This window comes from Sus scrofa, chromosome 7 (genome assembly GCF_054392235.1).
Source record: "Sus scrofa isolate SSC_HxYL_T2T_F1_AM1 chromosome 7, Sscrofa_HxYL_maternal_Yorkshire_Landrace_v2.0, whole genome shotgun sequence".
Classification (NCBI taxonomy): domain Eukaryota; kingdom Metazoa; phylum Chordata; class Mammalia; order Artiodactyla; family Suidae; genus Sus; species Sus scrofa.
This window is the reverse complement of record NC_139389.1, coordinates 32,837,565-32,854,813: the sequence shown is the minus strand read 5'-3', so window position 1 is coordinate 32,854,813 and position 17,249 is coordinate 32,837,565.

Here is a 17,249-nt window from a genome sequence, read left to right as displayed (position 1 = left end):
TGACCCCGGGAGACATCGGGCACGGGCCTGAGATGCCCAGGAAGGCTGGTCGACACCGCGGGCCCTCCGACAAGGACCTGAGGCTCCCGGGACCGCAGGTCGACCACCCGCGCCCTCGGGAACGGGCCCGAGTCCCCAGGGACAGCTGGTCGACTCTTCAGTTCCTCGGACCCGGGTCCGAGTTCCCCGGGACAGCTGGTCAAACCTGCGGGCCCTCAGACACGAGCGCGATTCACCCGGGAGTGCTGGTCGACCCCGCGGGCCCTGGTTCCTGGGCCCGAGTTAGCCGGGAGAGCTGCTCGACCCCGCAGGCCTTCGGCGAAAGGCTGGAATCGCCCGGGACAGTTGGTTGACCCCGCGGGGCCTTGGAGCTGGCCCGGAGTCACCAAAGACTGCTTGTCGACCCCGCGGGCCCTCGGGCACGGGCCCGAGTCGCACGGGAGAGCCGGTCGACACTGAGGGCCCTCGGACCCAGGCCCAAGTCACCGGGGACAGCTGTTCGAAACCACGTGCCCACAGACACGAGCGCGATTCGCCCGGGAGGGCTGGAGAACACCGCGTGCCCTCGTTCCTGGGCCCGAGTTACCCGGGACAGCGGGTCGACCCCGCGGGCCTTCGGAGCCAGGCCGGAGTCGCCCAGGACAGCTGATCGATCCCGCATACCCTCAGGCTCGGGCCCGAATCACCCGTGCAATCCGGTCAACTCCGCTGGCACGCGGACCCGGGCATGATTCGCCCGGGAGAGCTGGTCGACGCCGCGGGCCCTCGGACCCGGGCCCGAGGGCCCTGGACAGCAGGGTGACACCGAGGGCTGTCGGACCCGGGCCTTGGTCACCCGGGACAGCTGGTCGAACCCGTGGGACCTCGGACCTGGCCCAGAGTCACCCAAGACTGCTTGTCGACCCCGCGGGCCCTCGGGCACGGGCCTGAGACGCCTGGGACAGCTGTTCGATACCCGGGCCCTTGGGCACGGTCCGAGTCACCCGGGACAGCTGGAGGACACCGCGGGCCATCGGGCACGGGCCTGAGACGCCCAGGAAGGCTGGTCGACACCGCGGGCCCTCCACCAAGGTCCCAAGTAACCCGGGACAGCGGGTCGAAGCCGCGGGCCCTCGGACATGAGCGCGATTCGCCCGGGAGGGCTGGTGGACCCCGCGGGCCCTTGTTCCTTGGCTCGAGTTACCTGGGAGATGTGGTGGACTCCGCGGGTCTTTGGACCTGGGGCCGAAGTGCGTGGGACAGCTGGTCGACCTGGTGGGCCCTCGGACCCGGGTCCGAGGAGCCCAGGACAGCCTGTTGACCCCGGCAGCCCTCGGAACCGGGCCCGAGTCAGCCGGGACAACTGGTCGACCCCGCAGGCACTCGGAGACTGGCCGAAGTCGCCCTGGAGATTTGGTCGACCCTGCGGGCCCTCGGGCACCGGCCCGAGTCGCCCAGGACGGGTGATCGAACCCGCGATCACTCGACCCGGGCCCGAACGCCTGGGACCGCTGGTTGACCCCAGGGTTCCTCGGACCCCGGCGCGAGTCGCCCGGGAAAGCTGTTCGACACCCTGGCCTTCGGGCATGGTCCGAGTCCCCCGGGACAGCTGGTGGACACCGCGGGCCCATCGGGCAGGAGCCTGAGACGCCCAGGAAGGCTGGTTGTCTCCGCAGGCCCTCCGACAAGGTCCCGAGTCTCCCGGGACAGCTGGTCCACCACGCAGTTCCTCCGGAAAGGGCCGGAATCCCCCGGGACAGCGGGTCGAACCCGCGGGCCCTCGGACTCAAGCACAGGTGGCCCGGACAGCTGGGACCCCACAGGCACCGGAGCCGAGCCGGAGTCTACAGGGACAGTTTGTCGATCCCGAGGGACTTCGGCCCCGAGCGCGAGTGTCCCTGGACAGCTGGTTGAACCCGCGGGCCCGTGGGCAAGGGCCCGATTCCCACGGGACAGCCAGTCGACCTCACAGGGCCACGTGAACCGGGCCCGAGTCACCTGGGACCGCGGGTCGACCCCGCAGGCACTTGGAGCCTGGCCGAAGTCGCCCGGGACATCTGGTTGACACCGCGGGGCTTCGGGCATGGGCGCGAGTCACCTGGGAGACCTGGTCGACCCCGCGGGCCCTCGGGCATGGGCCCGGGTGTCCTGGGACAGCTGGTCGACCGCAGGACCTTGGACCAGGACCCGAGTCGCCCGGGAGATTTTGTTGACATTGCGGGCCCTCGAGCACTGGACCGAGTCGCCCGGGACCGGAGATCGACAACGCCATCCCTCGAACCGGGCCTGAGATGCCCGGGACCGCTGGTTGACCCCGGGAGACATCGGGCACGGGCCTGAGATGCCCAGGAAGGCTGGTCGACACCGCGGGCCCTCCGACAAGGACCTGAGGCTCCCGGGACCGCAGGTCGACCACCCGCGCCCTCGGGAACGGGCCCGAGGCCCCAGGGACAGCTGGTCGACTCCTCAGTTCCTCGGACCCGGGTCCGAGTTCCCCGGGACAGCTGGTCAAACCTGCGGGCCCTCAGACACGAGCGCGATTCACCCGGGAGTGCTGGTCGACCCCGCGGGCCCTGGTTCCTGGGCCCGAGTTAGCCGGGAGAGCTGCTCGACCCCGCAGGCCTTCGGCGAAAGGCTGGAATCGCCCGGGACAGTTGGTTGACCCCGCGGGGCCTTGGAGCTGGCCCGGAGTCACCAAAGACTGCTTGTCGACCCCGCGGGCCCTCGGGCACGGGCCCGAGTCGCACGGGAGAGCCGGTCGACACTGAGGGCCCTCGGACCCAGGCCCAAGTCACCGGGGACAGCTGGTCGAAACCGCGTGCCCACAGACACGAGCGCGATTCGCCCGGGAGGGCTGGAGAACACCGCGGGCCCTCGTTCCTGGGCCCGAGTTACCCGGGACAGCGGGTCGACCCCGCGGGCCTTCGGAGCCAGGCCGGAGTCGCCCAGGACAGCTGATCGATCCCGCATACCCTCAGGCTCGGGCCCGAATCACCCGTGCAATCCGGTCAACTCCGCTGGCACGCGGACCCGGGCATGATTCGCCCGGGAGAGCTGGTCGACGCCGCGGGCCCTCGGACCCGGGCCCGAGGGCCCTGGACAGCAGGGTGACACCGAGGGCTGTCGGACCCGGGCCTTGGTCACCCGGGACAGCTGGTCGAACCCGTGGGACCTCGGACCTGGCCCAGAGTCACCCAAGACTGCTTGTCGACCCCGCGGGCCCTCGGGCACGGGCCTGAGACGCCTGGGACAGCTGTTCGATACCCGGGCCCTTGGGCACGGTCCGAGGAACCCGGGACAGCTGGAGGACACCGCGGGCCATCGGGCACGGGCCTGAGACGCCCAGGAAGGCTGGTCGACACCGCGGGCCCTCCACCAAGGTCCCAAGTAACCCGGGACAGCGGGTCGAAGCCGCGGGCCCTCGGACATGAGCGCGACTCGCCCGGGAGGGCTGGTGGACCCCGCGGGCCCTTGTTCCTTGGCTCGAGTTACCTGGGAGATGTGGTGGACTCCGCGGGTCTTTGGACCTGGGGCCGAAGTGCGTGGGACAGCTGGTCGACCTGGTGGGCCCTCGGACCCGGGTCCGAGGAGCCCAGGACAGCCTGTTGAGCCCGGCAGCCCTCGGAACCGGGCCCGAGTCAGCCGGGACAACTGGTCGACCCCGCAGGCACTCGGAGACTGGCCGAAGTCGCCCTGGAGATTTGGTCGACCCTGCGGGCCCTCGGGCACCGGCCCGAGTCGCCCAGGACGGGTGATCGAACCCGCGATCACTCGACCCGGGCCCGAACGCCTGGGACCGCTGGTTGACCCCAGGGTTCCTCGGACCCCGGCGCGAGTCGCCCGGGAAAGCTGTTCGACACCCTGGCCTTCGGGCATGGTCCGAGTCCCCCGGGACAGCTGGTGGACACCGCGGGCCCATCGGGCAGGAGCCTGAGACGCCCAGGAAGGCTGGTTGTCTCCGCAGGCCCTCCGACAAGGTCCCGAGTCTCCCGGGACAGCTGGTCCACCACGCAGTTCCTCCGGAAAGGGCCGGAATCCCCCGGGACAGCGGGTCGAACCCGCGGGCCCTCGGACTCAAGCACAGGTGGCCCGGACAGCTGGGACCCCACAGGCACCGGAGCCGAGCCGGAGTCTACAGGGACAGTTTGTCGATCCCGAGGGACTTCGGCCCCGAGCGCGAGTGTCCCTGGACAGCTGGTTGAACCCGCGGGCCCGTGGGCAAGGGCCCGATTCCCACGGGACAGCCAGTCGACCTCACAGGGCCACGTGAACCGGGCCCGAGTCACCTGGGACCGCGGGTCGACCCCGCAGGCACTTGGAGCCTGGCCGAAGTCGCCCGGGACATCTGGTTGACACCGCGGGGCTTCGGGCATGGGCGCGAGTCACCTGGGAGACCTGGTCGACCCCGCGGGCCCTCGGGCATGGGCCCGGGTGTCCTGGGACAGCTGGTCGACCGCAGGACCTTGGACCAGGACCCGAGTCGCCCGGGAGATTTTGTTGACATTGCGGGCCCTCGAGCACTGGACCGAGTCGCCCGGGACCGGAGATCGACAACGCCATCCCTCGAACCGGGCCTGAGATGCCCGGGACCGCTGGTTGACCCCGGGAGACATCGGGCACGGGCCTGAGATGCCCAGGAAGGCTGGTCGACACCGCGGGCCCTCCGACAAGGACCTGAGGCTCCCGGGACCGCAGGTCGACCACCCGCGCCCTCGGGAACGGGCCCGAGGCCCCAGGGACAGCTGGTCGACTCCTCAGTTCCTCGGACCCGGGTCCGAGTTCCCCGGGACAGCTGGTCAAACCTGCGGGCCCTCAGACACGAGCGCGATTCACCCGGGAGTGCTGGTCGACCCCGCGGGCCCTGGTTCCTGGGCCCGAGTTAGCCGGGAGAGCTGCTCGACCCCGCAGGCCTTCGGCGAAAGGCTGGAATCGCCCGGGACAGTTGGTTGACCCCGCGGGGCCTTGGAGCTGGCCCGGAGTCACCAAAGACTGCTTGTCGACCCCGCGGGCCCTCGGGCACGGGCCCGAGTCGCACGGGAGAGCCGGTCGACACTGAGGGCCCTCGGACCCAGGCCCAAGTCACCGGGGACAGCTGGTCGAAACCGCGTGCCCACAGACACGAGCGCGATTCGCCCGGGAGGGCTGGAGAACACCGCGGGCCCTCGTTCCTGGGCCCGAGTTACCCGGGACAGCGGGTCGACCCCGCGGGCCTTCGGAGCCAGGCCGGAGTCGCCCAGGACAGCTGATCGATCCCGCATACCCTCAGGCTCGGGCCCGAATCACCCGTGCAATCCGGTCAACTCCGCTGGCACGCGGACCCGGGCATGATTCGCCCGGGAGAGCTGGTCGACGCCGCGGGCCCTCGGACCCGGGCCCGAGGGCCCTGGACAGCAGGGTGACACCGAGGGCTGTCGGACCCGGGCCTTGGTCACCCGGGACAGCTGGTCGAACCCGTGGGACCTCGGACCTGGCCCAGAGTCACCCAAGACTGCTTGTCGACCCCGCGGGCCCTCGGGCACGGGCCTGAGACGCCTGGGACAGCTGTTCGATACCCGGGCCCTTGGGCACGGTCCGAGTCACCCGGGACAGCTGGAGGACACCGCGGGCCATCGGGCACGGGCCTGAGACGCCCAGGAAGGCTGGTCGACACCGCGGGCCCTCCACCAAGGTCCCAAGTAACCCGGGACAGCGGGTCGAAGCCGCGGGCCCTCGGACATGAGCGCGACTCGCCCGGGAGGGCTGGTGGACCCCGCGGGCCCTTGTTCCTTGGCTCGAGTTACCTGGGAGATGTGGTGGACTCCGCGGGTCTTTGGACCTGGGGCCGAAGTGCGTGGGACAGCTGGTCGACCTGGTGGGCCCTCGGACCCGGGTCCGAGGAGCCCAGGACAGCCTGTTGAGCCCGGCAGCCCTCGGAACCGGGCCCGAGTCAGCCGGGACAACTGGTCGACCCCGCAGGCACTCGGAGACTGGCCGAAGTCGCCCTGGAGATTTGGTCGACCCTGCGGGCCCTCGGGCACCGGCCCGAGTCGCCCAGGACGGGTGATCGAACCCGCGATCACTCGACCCGGGCCCGAACGCCTGGGACCGCTGGTTGACCCCAGGGTTCCTCGGACCCCAGCGCGAGTCGCCCGGGAAAGCTGTTCGACACCCTGGCCTTCGGGCATGGTCCGAGTCCCCCGGGACAGCTGGTGGACACCGCGGGCCCATCGGGCAGGAGCCTGAGATGCCCAGGAAGGCTGGTTGTCACCGCAGGCCCTCCGACAAGGTCCCGAGTCTCCCGGGACAGCTGGTCCACCACGCAGTTCCTCCGGAAAGGGCCGGAATCCCGCGGGACAGCGGGTCGAACCCGCGGGCCCTCGGACTCAAGCACAGGTGACCCGGACAGCTGGGACCCCACAGGCACCGGAGCCGAGCCGGAGTCTACAGGGACAGTTTGTCGATCCCGAGGGACTTCGGCCCCGAGCGCGAGTGTCCCTGGACAGCTGGTTGAACCCGCGGGCCCGTGGGCAAGGGCCCGATTCCCACGGGACAGCCAGTCGACCTCACAGGGCCACGTGAACCGGGCCCGAGTCACCTGGGACCGCGGGTCGACCCCGCAGGCACTTGGAGCCTGGCCGAAGTCGCCCGGGACATCTGGTTGACACCGCGGGGCTTCGGGCATGGGCGCGAGTCACCTGGGAGACCTGGTCGACCCCGCGGGCCCTCGGGCATGGGCCCGGGTGTCCTGGGACAGCTGGTCGACCGCAGGACCTTGGACCAGGACCCGAGTCGCCCGGGAGATTTTGTTGACATTGCGGGCCCTCGAGCACTGGACCGAGTCGCCCGGGACCGGAGATCGACAACGCCATCCCTCGAACCGGGCCTGAGATGCCCGGGACCGCTGGTTGACCCCGGGAGACATCGGGCACGGGCCTGAGATGCCCAGGAAGGCTGGTCGACACCGCGGGCCCTCCGACAAGGACCTGAGGCTCCCGGGACCGCAGGTCGACCACCCGCGCCCTCGGGAACGGGCCCGAGGCCCCAGGGACAGCTGGTCGACTCCTCAGTTCCTCGGACCCGGGTCCGAGTTCCCCGGGACAGCTGGTCAAACCTGCGGGCCCTCAGACACGAGCGCGATTCACCCGGGAGTGCTGGTCGACCCCGCGGGCCCTGGTTCCTGGGCCCGAGTTAGCCGGGATAGCTGCTCGACCCCGCAGGCCTTCGGCGAAAGGCTGGAATCGCCCGGGACAGTTGGTTGACCCCGCGGGGCCTTGGAGCTGGCCCGGAGTCACCAAAGACTGCTTGTCGACCCCGCGGGCCCTCGGGCACGGGCCCGAGTCGCACGGGAGAGCCGGTCGACACTGAGGGCCCTCGGACCCAGGCCCAAGTCACCGGGGACAGCTGGTCGAAACCGCGTGCCCACAGACACGAGCGCGATTCGCCCGGGAGGGCTGGAGAACACCGCGGGCCCTCGTTCCTGGGCCCGAGTTACCCGGGACAGCGGGTCGACCCCGCGGGCCTTCGGAGCCAGGCCGGAGTCGCCCAGGACAGCTGATCGATCCCGCATACCCTCAGGCTCGGGCCCGAATCACCCGTGCAATCCGGTCAACTCCGCTGGCACGCGGACCCGGGCATGATTCGCCCGGAAGAGCTGGTCGACGCCGCGGGCCCTCGGACCCGGGCCCGAGGGCCCTGGACAGCAGGGTGACACCGAGGGCTGTCGGACCCGGGCCTTGGTCACCCGGGACAGCTGGTCGAACCCGTGGGACCTCGGACCTGGCCCAGAGTCACCCAAGACTGCTTGTCGACCCCGCGGGCCCTCGGGCACGGGCCTGAGACGCCTGGGACAGCTGTTCGATACCCGGGCCCTTGGGCACGGTCCGAGGAACCCGGGACAGCTGGAGGACACCGCGGGCCATCGGGCACGGGCCTGAGACGCCCAGGAAGGCTGGTCGACACCGCGGGCCCTCCACCAAGGTCCCAAGTAACCCGGGACAGCGGGTCGAAGCCGCGGGCCCTCGGACATGAGCGCGATTCGCCCGGGAGGGCTGGTGGACCCCGCGGGCCCTTGTTCCTTGGCTCGAGTTACCTGGGAGATGTGGTGGACTCCGCGGGTCTTTGGACCTGGGGCCGAAGTGCGTGGGACAGCTGGTCGACCTGGTGGGCCCTCGGACCCGGGTCCGAGGAGCCCAGGACAGCCTGTTGACCCCGGCAGCCCTCGGAACCGGGCCCGAGTCAGCCGGGACAACTGGTCGACCCCGCAGGCACTCGGAGACTGGCCGAAGTCGCCCTGGAGATTTGGTCGACCCTGCGGGCCCTCGGGCACCGGCCCGAGTCGCCCAGGACGGGTGATCGAACCCGCGATCACTCGACCCGGGCCCGAACGCCTGGGACCGCTGGTTGACCCCAGGGTTCCTCGGACCCCAGCGCGAGTCGCCCGGGAAAGCTGTTCGACACCCTGGCCTTCGGGCATGGTCCGAGTCCCCCGGGACAGCTGGTGGACACCGCGGGCCCATCGGGCAGGAGCCTGAGATGCCCAGGAAGGCTGGTTGTCACCGCAGGCCCTCCGACAAGGTCCCGAGTCTCCCGGGACAGCTGGTCCACCACGCAGTTCCTCCGGAAAGGGCCGGAATCCCCCGGGACAGCGGGTCGAACCCGCGGGCCCTCGGACTCAAGCACAGGTGACCCGGACAGCTGGGACCCCACAGGCACCGGAGCCGAGCCGGAGTCTACAGGGACAGTTTGTCGATCCCGAGGGACTTCGGCCCCGAGCGCGAGTGTCCCTGGACAGCTGGTTGAACCCGCGGGCCCGTGGGTAAGGGCCCGATTCCCACGGGACAGCCAGTCGACCTCACAGGGCCACGTGAACCGGGCCCGAGTAACCTGGGACCGCGGGTCGACCCCGCAGGCACTTGGAGCCTGGCCGAAGTCGCCCGGGACATCTGGTTGACACCGCGGGGCTTCGGGCATGGGCGCGAGTCACCTGGGAGACCTGGTCGACCCCGCGGGCCCTCGGGCATGGGCCCGGGTGTCCTGGGACAGCTGGTCGACCGGAGGACCTTGGACCAGGACCCGAGTCGCCCGGGAGATTTTGTTGACATTGCGGGCCCTCGAGCACTGGACCGAGTCGCCCGGGACCGGAGATCGACAACGCCATCCCTCGAACCGGGCCTGAGATGCCCGGGACCGCTGGTTGACCCCGGGAGACATCGGGCACGGGCCTGAGATGCCCAGGAAGGCTGGTCGACACCGCGGGCCCTCCGACAAGGACCTGAGGCTCCCGGGACCGCAGGTCGACCACCCGCGCCCTCGGGAACGGGCCCGAGTCCCCAGGGACAGCTGGTCGACTCCTCAGTTCCTCGGACCCGGGTCCGAGTTCCCCGGGACAGCTGGTCAAACCTGCGGGCCCTCAGACACGAGCGCGATTCACCCGGGAGTGCTGGTCGACCCCGCGGGCCCTGGTTCCTGGGCCCGAGTTAGCCGGGATAGCTGCTCGACCCCGCAGGCCTTCGGCGAAAGGCTGGAATCGCCCGGGACAGTTGGTTGACCCCGCGGGGCCTTGGAGCTGGCCCGGAGTCACCAAAGACTGCTTGTCGACCCCGCGGGCCCTCGGGCACGGGCCCGAGTCGCACGGGAGAGCCGGTCGACACTGAGGGCCCTCGGACCCAGGCCCAAGTCACCGGGGACAGCTGGTCGAAACCGCGTGCCCACAGACACGAGCGCGATTCGCCCGGGAGGGCTGGAGAACACCGCGGGCCCTCGTTCCTGGGCCCGAGTTACCCGGGACAGCACGTCGACCCCGCGGGCCTTCGGAGCCAGGCCGGAGTCGCCCAGGACAGCTGATCGATCCCGCATACCCTCAGGCTCGGGCCCGAATCACCCGTGCAATCCGGTCAACTCCGCTGGCACGCGGACCCGGGCATGATTCGCCCGGGAGAGCTGGTCGACGCCGCGGGCCCTCGGACCCGGGCCCGAGGGCCCTGGACAGCAGGGTGACACCGAGGGCTGTCGGACCCGGGCCTTGGTCACCCGGGACAGCTGGTCGAACCCGTGGGACCTCGGACCTGGCCCAGAGTCACCCAAGACTGCTTGTCGACCCCGCGGGCCCTCGGGCACGGGCCTGAGACGCCTGGGACAGCTGTTCGATACCCGGGCCCTTGGGCACGGTCCGAGTCACCCGGGACAGCTGGAGGACACCGCGGGCCATCGGGCACGGGCCTGAGACGCCCAGGAAGGCTGGTCGACACCGCGGGCCCTCCACCAAGGTCCCAAGTAACCCGGGACAGCGGGTCGAAGCCGCGGGCCCTCGGACATGAGCGCGATTCGCCCGGGAGGGCTGGTGGACCCCGCGGGCCCTTGTTCCTTGGCTCGAGTTACCTGGGAGATGTGGTCGACTCCGCGGGTCTTTGGACCTGGGGCCGAAGTGCGTGGGACAGCTGGTCGACCTGGTGGGCCCTCGGACCCGGGTCCGAGGAGCCCAGGACAGCCTGTTGACCCCGGCAGCCCTCGGAACCGGGCCCGAGTCAGCCGGGACAACTGGTCGACCCTGCAGGCACTCGGAGACTGGCCGAAGTCGCCCTGGAGATTTGGTCGACCCTGCGGGCCCTCGGGCACCGGCCCGAGTCGCCCAGGACGGGTGATCGAACCCGCGATCACTCGACCCGGGCCCGAACGCCTGGGACCGCTGGTTGACCCCAGGGTTCCTCGGACCCCAGCGCGAGTCGCCCGGGAAAGCTGTTCGACACCCTGGCCTTCGGGCATGGTCCGAGTCCCCCGGGACAGCTGGTGGACACCGCGGGCCCATCGGGCAGGAGCCTGAGATGCCCAGGAAGGCTGGTCGACACCGCGGGCCCTCCGACAAGGACCTGAGGCTCCCGGGACCGCAGGTCGACCACCCGCGCCCTCGGGAACGGGCCCGAGTCCCCAGGGACAGCTGGTCGACTCTTCAGTTCCTCGGACCCAGGTCCGAGTTCCCCGGGACAGCTGGTCAAACCTGCGGGCCCTCAGACACGAGCGCGATTCACCCGGGAGTGCTGGTCGACCCCGCGGGCCCTGGTTCCTGGGCCCGAGTTAGCCGGGATAGCTGCTCGACCCCGCAGGCCTTCGGCGAAAGGCTGGAATCGCCCGGGACAGTTGGTTGACCCCGCGGGGCCTTGGAGCTGGCCCGGAGTCAGCAAAGACTGCTTGTCGACCCCGCGGGCCTTCGGGCACGGGCCCGAGTCGCACGGGAGAGCCGGTCGACACTGAGGGCCCTCGGACCCAGGCCCAAGTCACCGGGAACAGCTGTTCGAAACCACGTGCCCACAGATACGAGCGCGATTCGCCCGGGAGGGCTGGAGAACACCGCGTGCCCTCGTTCCTGGGCCCGAGTTACCCGGGACAGCACGTCGACCCCGCGGGCCTTCGGAGCCAGGCCGGAGTCGCCCAGGACAGCTGATCGATCCCGCATACCCTCAGGCTCGGGCCCGAATCACCCGTGCAATCCGGTCAACTCCGCTGGCACGCGGACCCGGGCATGATTCGCCCGGGAGAGCTGGTCGACGCCGCGGGCCCTCGGACCCGGGCCCGAGGGCCCTGGACAGCAGGGTGACACCGAGGGCTGTCGGACCCGGGCCTTGGTCACCCGGGACAGCTGGTCGAACCCGTGGGACCTCGGACCTGGCCCAGAGTCACCCAAGACTGCTTGTCGACCCCGCGGGCCCTCGGGCACGGGCCTGAGACGCCTGGGACAGCTGTTCGATACCCGGGCCTTTGGGCACGGTCCGAGTCACCCGGGACAGCTGGAGGACACCGCGGGCCATCGGGCACGGGCCTGAGACGCCCAGGAAGGCTGGTCGACACCGCGGGCCCTCCACCAAGGTCCCAAGTAACCCGGGACAGCGGGTCGAAGCCGCGGGCCCTCGGACATGAGCGCGATTCGCCCGGGAGGGCTGGTGGACCCCGCGGGCCCTTGTTCCTTGGCTCGAGTTACCTGGGAGATGTGGTGGACTCCGTGGATCTTTGGACCTGGGGCCGAAGTACGTGGGACAGCTGGTCGACCTGGTGGGCCCTCGGACCCGGGTCCGAGGAGCCCAGGACAGCCTGTTGACCCCGGCAGCCCTCGGAACCGGGCCCAAGTCAGCCGGGACAACTGGTCGACCCCGCAGGCACTCGGAGACTGGCCGAAGTCGCCCTGGAGATTTGGTCGACCCTGCGGGCCCTCGGGCACCGGCCTGAGTCGCCCAGGACGGGTGATCGAACCCGCGATCACTCGACCCGGGCCCGAACGCCTGGGACCGCTGGTTGACCCCAGGGTTCCTCGGACCCCAGCGCGAGTCGCCCGGGAAAGCTGTTCGACACCCTGGCCTTCGGGCATGGTCCGAGTCCCCCGGGACAGCTGGTGGACACCGCGGGCCCATCGGGCAGGAGCCTGAGATGCCCAGGAAGGCTGGTTGTCACCGCAGGCCCTCCGACAAGGTCCCGAGTCTCCCGGGACAGCTGGTCCACCACGCAGTTCCTCCGGAAAGGGCCGGAATCCCCCGGGACAGCGGGTCGAACCCGCGGGCCCTCGGACTCAAGCACAGGTGACCCGGACAGCTGGGACCCCACAGGCACCGGAGCCGAGCCGGAGTCTACAGGGACAGTTTGTCGATCCCGAGGGACTTCGGCCCCGAGCGCGAGTGTCCCTGGACAGCTGGTTGAACCCGCGGGCCCGTGGGCAAGGGCCCGATTCCCACGGGACAGCCAGTCTACCTCACAGGGCCACGTGAACCGGGCCCGAGTCACCTGGGGCCGCGGGTAGACCCCGCAGGCACTTGGAGCCTGGCCGAAGTCGCCCGGGACATCTGGTTGACACCGCGGGGCTTCGGGCATGGGCGCGAGTCACCTGGGAGACCTGGTCGACCCCGCGGGCCCTCGGGCATGGGCCCGGGTGTCCTGGGACAGCTGGTCGACCGCAGGACCTTGGACCAGGACCCGAGTCGCCCGGGAGATTTTGTTGACATTGCGGGCCCTCGAGCACTGGACCGAGTCGCCCGGGACCGGAGATCGACAACGCCATCCCTCGAACCGGGCCTGAGATGCCCGGGACCGCTGGTTGACCCCGGGAGACATCGGGCACGGGCCTGAGATGCCCAGGAAGGCTGGTCGACACCGCGGGCCCTCCGACAAGGACCTGAGGCTCCCGGGACCGCAGGTCGACCACCCGCGCCCTCGGGAACGGGCCCGAGTCCCCAGGGACAGCTGGTCGACTCCTCAGTTCCTCGGACCCGGGTCCGAGTTCCCCGGGACAGCTGGTCAAACCTGCGGGCCCTCAGACACGAGCGCGATTCACCCGGGAGTGCTGGTCGACCCCGCGGGCCCTGGTTCCTGGGCCCGAGTTAGCCGGGAGAGCTGCTCGACCCCGCAGGCCTTCGGCGAAAGGCTGGAATCGCCCGGGACAGTTGGTTGACCCCGCGGGGCCTTGGAGCTGGCCCGGAGTCACCAAAGACTGCTTGTCGACCCCGCGGGCCCTCGGGCACGGGCCCGAGTCGCACGGGAGAGCCCGTCGACACTGAGGGCCCTCGGACCCAGGCCCAAGTCACCGGGGACAGCTGGTCGAAACCGCGTGCCCACAGACACGAGCGCGATTCGCCCGGGAGGGCTGGAGAACACCGCGGGCCCTCATTCCTGGGCCCGAGTTACCCAGGACTGCGGGTGGACCCCGCGGGCCTTCGGAGCCAGGCCGGAGTCGCCCAGGACAGCTGATCGATCCCGCATACCCTCAGGCTCGGGCCCGAATCACCCGTGCAATCCGGTCAACTCCGCTGGCACGCGGACCCGGGCATGATTCGCCCGGGAGAGCTGGTCGACGCCGCGGGCCCTCGGCCCAGGGCCCGAGGGCCCTGGACAGCAGGGTGACACCGAGGGCTGTCGGACCCGGGCCTTGGTCACCCGGGACAGCTGGTCGAACCCGTGGGACCTCGGACCTGGCCCAGAGTCACCCAAGACTGCTTGTCGACCCCGCGGGCCCTCGGGCACGGGCCTGAGACGCCTGGGACAGCTGTTCGATACCCGGGCCCTTGGGCACGGTCCGAGGAACCCGGGACAGCTGGAGGACACCGCGGGCCATCGGGCACGGGCCTGAGACGCCCAGGAAGGCTGGTCGATACCGCGGGCCCTCCACCAAGGTCCCAAGTAACCCGGGACAGCGGGTCGAAGCCGCGGGCCCTCGGACATGAGCGCGATATGCCCGGGAGGGCTGGTGGACCCCGCGGGCCCTTGTTCCTTGGCTCGAGTTACCTGGGAGATGTGGTGGACTCCGCGGGTCTTTGGACCTGGGGCCGAAGTGCGTGGGACAGCTGGTCGACCTGGTGGGCCCTCGGACCCGGGTCCGAGGAGCCCAGGACAGCCTGTTGACCCCGGCAGCCCTCGGAACCGGGCCCGAGTCAGCCGGGACAACTGGTCGACCCCGCAGGCACTCGGAGACTGGCCGAAGTCGCCCTGGAGATTTGGTCGACCCTGCGGGCCCTCGGGCACCGGCCCGAGTCGCCCAGGACGGGTGATCGAACCCGCGATCACTCGACCCGGGCCCGAACGCCTGGGACCGCTGGTTGACCCCAGGGTTCCTCGGACCCCAGCGCGAGTCGCCCGGGAAAGCTGTTCGACACCCTGGCCTTCGGGCATGGTCCGAGTCCCCCGGGACAGCTGGTGGACACCGCGGGCCCATCGGGCAGGAGCCTGAGATGCCCAGGAAGGCTGGTTGTCACCGCAGGCCCTCCGACAAGGTCCCGAGTCTCCCGGGACAGCTGGTCCACCACGCAGTTCCTCCGGAAAGGGCCGGAATCCCCCGGGACAGCGGGTCGAACCCGCGGGCCCTCGGACTCAAGCACAGGTGGCCCGGACAGCTGGGACCCCACAGGCACCGGAGCCGAGCCGGAGTCTACAGGGACAGTTTGTCGATCCCGAGGGACTTCGGCCCCGAGCGCGAGTGTCCCTGGACAGCTGGTTGAACCCGCGGGCCCGTGGGCAAGGGCCCGATTCCCACGGGACAGCCAGTCGACCTCACAGGGCCACGTGAACCGGGCCCGAGTCACCTGGGGCCGCGGGTAGACCCCGCAGGCACTTGGAGCCTGGCCGAAGTCGCCCGGGACATCTGGTTGACACCGCGGGGCTTCGGGCATGGGCGCGAGTCACCTGGGAGACCTGGTCGACCCCGCGGGCCCTCGGGCATGGGCCCGGGTGTCCTGGGACAGCTGGTCGACCGCAGGACCTTGGACCAGGACCCGAGTCGCCCGGGAGATTTTGTTGACATTGCGGGCCCTCGAGCACTGGACCGAGTCGCCCGGGACCGGAGATCGACAACGCCATCCCTCGAACCGGGCCTGAGATGCCCGGGACCGCTGGTTGACCCCGGGAGACATCGGGCACGGGCCTGAGATGCCCAGGAAGGCTGGTCGACACCGCGGGCCCTCCGACAAGGACCTGAGGCTCCCGGGACCGCAGGTCGACCACCCGCGCCCTCGGGAACGGGCCCGAGTCCCCAGGGACAGCTGGTCGACTCCTCAGTTCCTCGGACCCGGGTCCGAGTTCCCCGGGACAGCTGGTCAAACCTGCGGGCCCTCAGACACGAGCGCGATTCACCCGGGAGTGCTGGTCGACCCCGCGGGCCCTGGTTCCTGGGCCCGAGTTAGCCGGGACAGCTGCTCGACCCCGCAGGCCTTCGGCGAAAGGCTGGAATCGCCCGGGACAGTTGGTTGACCCCGCGGGGCCTTGGAGCTGGCCCGGAGTCACCAAAGACTGCTTGTCGACCCCGCGGGCCCTCGGGCACGGGCCCGAGTCGCACGGGAGAGCCGGTCGACACTGAGGGCCCTCGGACCCAGGCCCAAGTCACCGGGGACAGCTGGTCGAAACCGCGTGCCCACAGACACGAGTGCGATTCGCCCGGGAGGGCTGGAGAACACCGCGGGCCCTCATTCCTGGGCCCGAGTTACCCAGGACAGCGGGTGGACCCCGCGGGCCTTCGGAGCCAGGCCGGAGTCGCCCAGGACAGCTGATCGATCCCGCATACCCTCAGGCTCGGGCCCGAATCACCCGTGCAATCCGGTCAACTCCGCTGGCACGCGGACCCGGGTATGATTCGCCCGGGAGAGCTGGTCGACGCCGCGGGCCCTCGGCCCAGGGCCCGAGGGCCCTGGACAGCAGGGTGACACCGAGGGCTGTCGGACCCGGGCCTTGGTCACCCGGGACAGCTGGTCGAACCCGTGGGACCTCGGACCTGGCCCAGAGTCACCCAAGACTGCTTGTCGACCCCGCGGGCCCTCGGGCACGGGCCTGAGACGCCTGGGACAGCTGTTCGATACCCGGGCCCTTGGGCACGGTCCGAGTCACCCGGGACAGCTGGAGGACACCGCGGGCCATCGGGCACGGGCCTGAGACGCCCAGGAAGGCTGGTCGACACCGCGGGCCCTCCACCAAGGTCCCAAGTAACCCGGGACAGCGGGTCGAAGCCGCGGGCCCTCGGACATGAGCGCGATATGCCCGGGAGGGCTGGTGGACCCCGCGGGCCCTTGTTCCTTGGCTCGAGTTACCTGGGAGATGTGGTGGACTCCGCGGGTCTTTGGACCTGGGGCCGAAGTGCGTGGGACAGCTGGTCGACCTGGTGGGCCCTCGGACCCGGGTCCGAGGAGCCCAGGACAGCCTGTTGACCCCGGCAGCCCTCGGAACCGGGCCCGAGTCAGCCGGGACAACTGGTCGACCCCGCAGGCACTCGGAGACTGGCCGAAGTCGCCCTGGAGATTTGGTCGACCCTGCGGGCCCTCGGGCACCGGCCCGAGTCGCCCAGGACGGGTGATCGAACCCGCGATCACTCGACCCGGGCCCGAACGCCTGGGACCGCTGGTTGACCCCAGGGTTCCTCGGACCCCAGCGCGAGTCGCCCGGGAAAGCTGTTCGACACCCTGGCCTTCGGGCATGGTCCGAGTCCCCCGGGACAGCTGGTGGACACCGCGGGCCCATCGGGCAGGAGCCTGAGATGCCCAGGAAGGCTGGTTGTCACCGCAGGCCCTCCAACAAGGTCCCGAGTCTCCCGGGACAGCTGGTCCACCACGCAGTTCCTCCGGAAAGGGCCGGAATCCCCCGGGACAGCGGGTCGAACCCGCGGGCCCTCGGACTCAAGCACAGGTGGCCCGGACAGCTGGGACCCCACAGGCACCGGAGCCGAGCCGGAGTCTACAGGGACAGTTTGTCGATCCCGAGGGACTTCGGCCCCGAGCGCGAGTGTCCCTGGACAGCTGGTTGAACCCGCGGGCCCGTGGGCAAGGGCCCGATTCCCA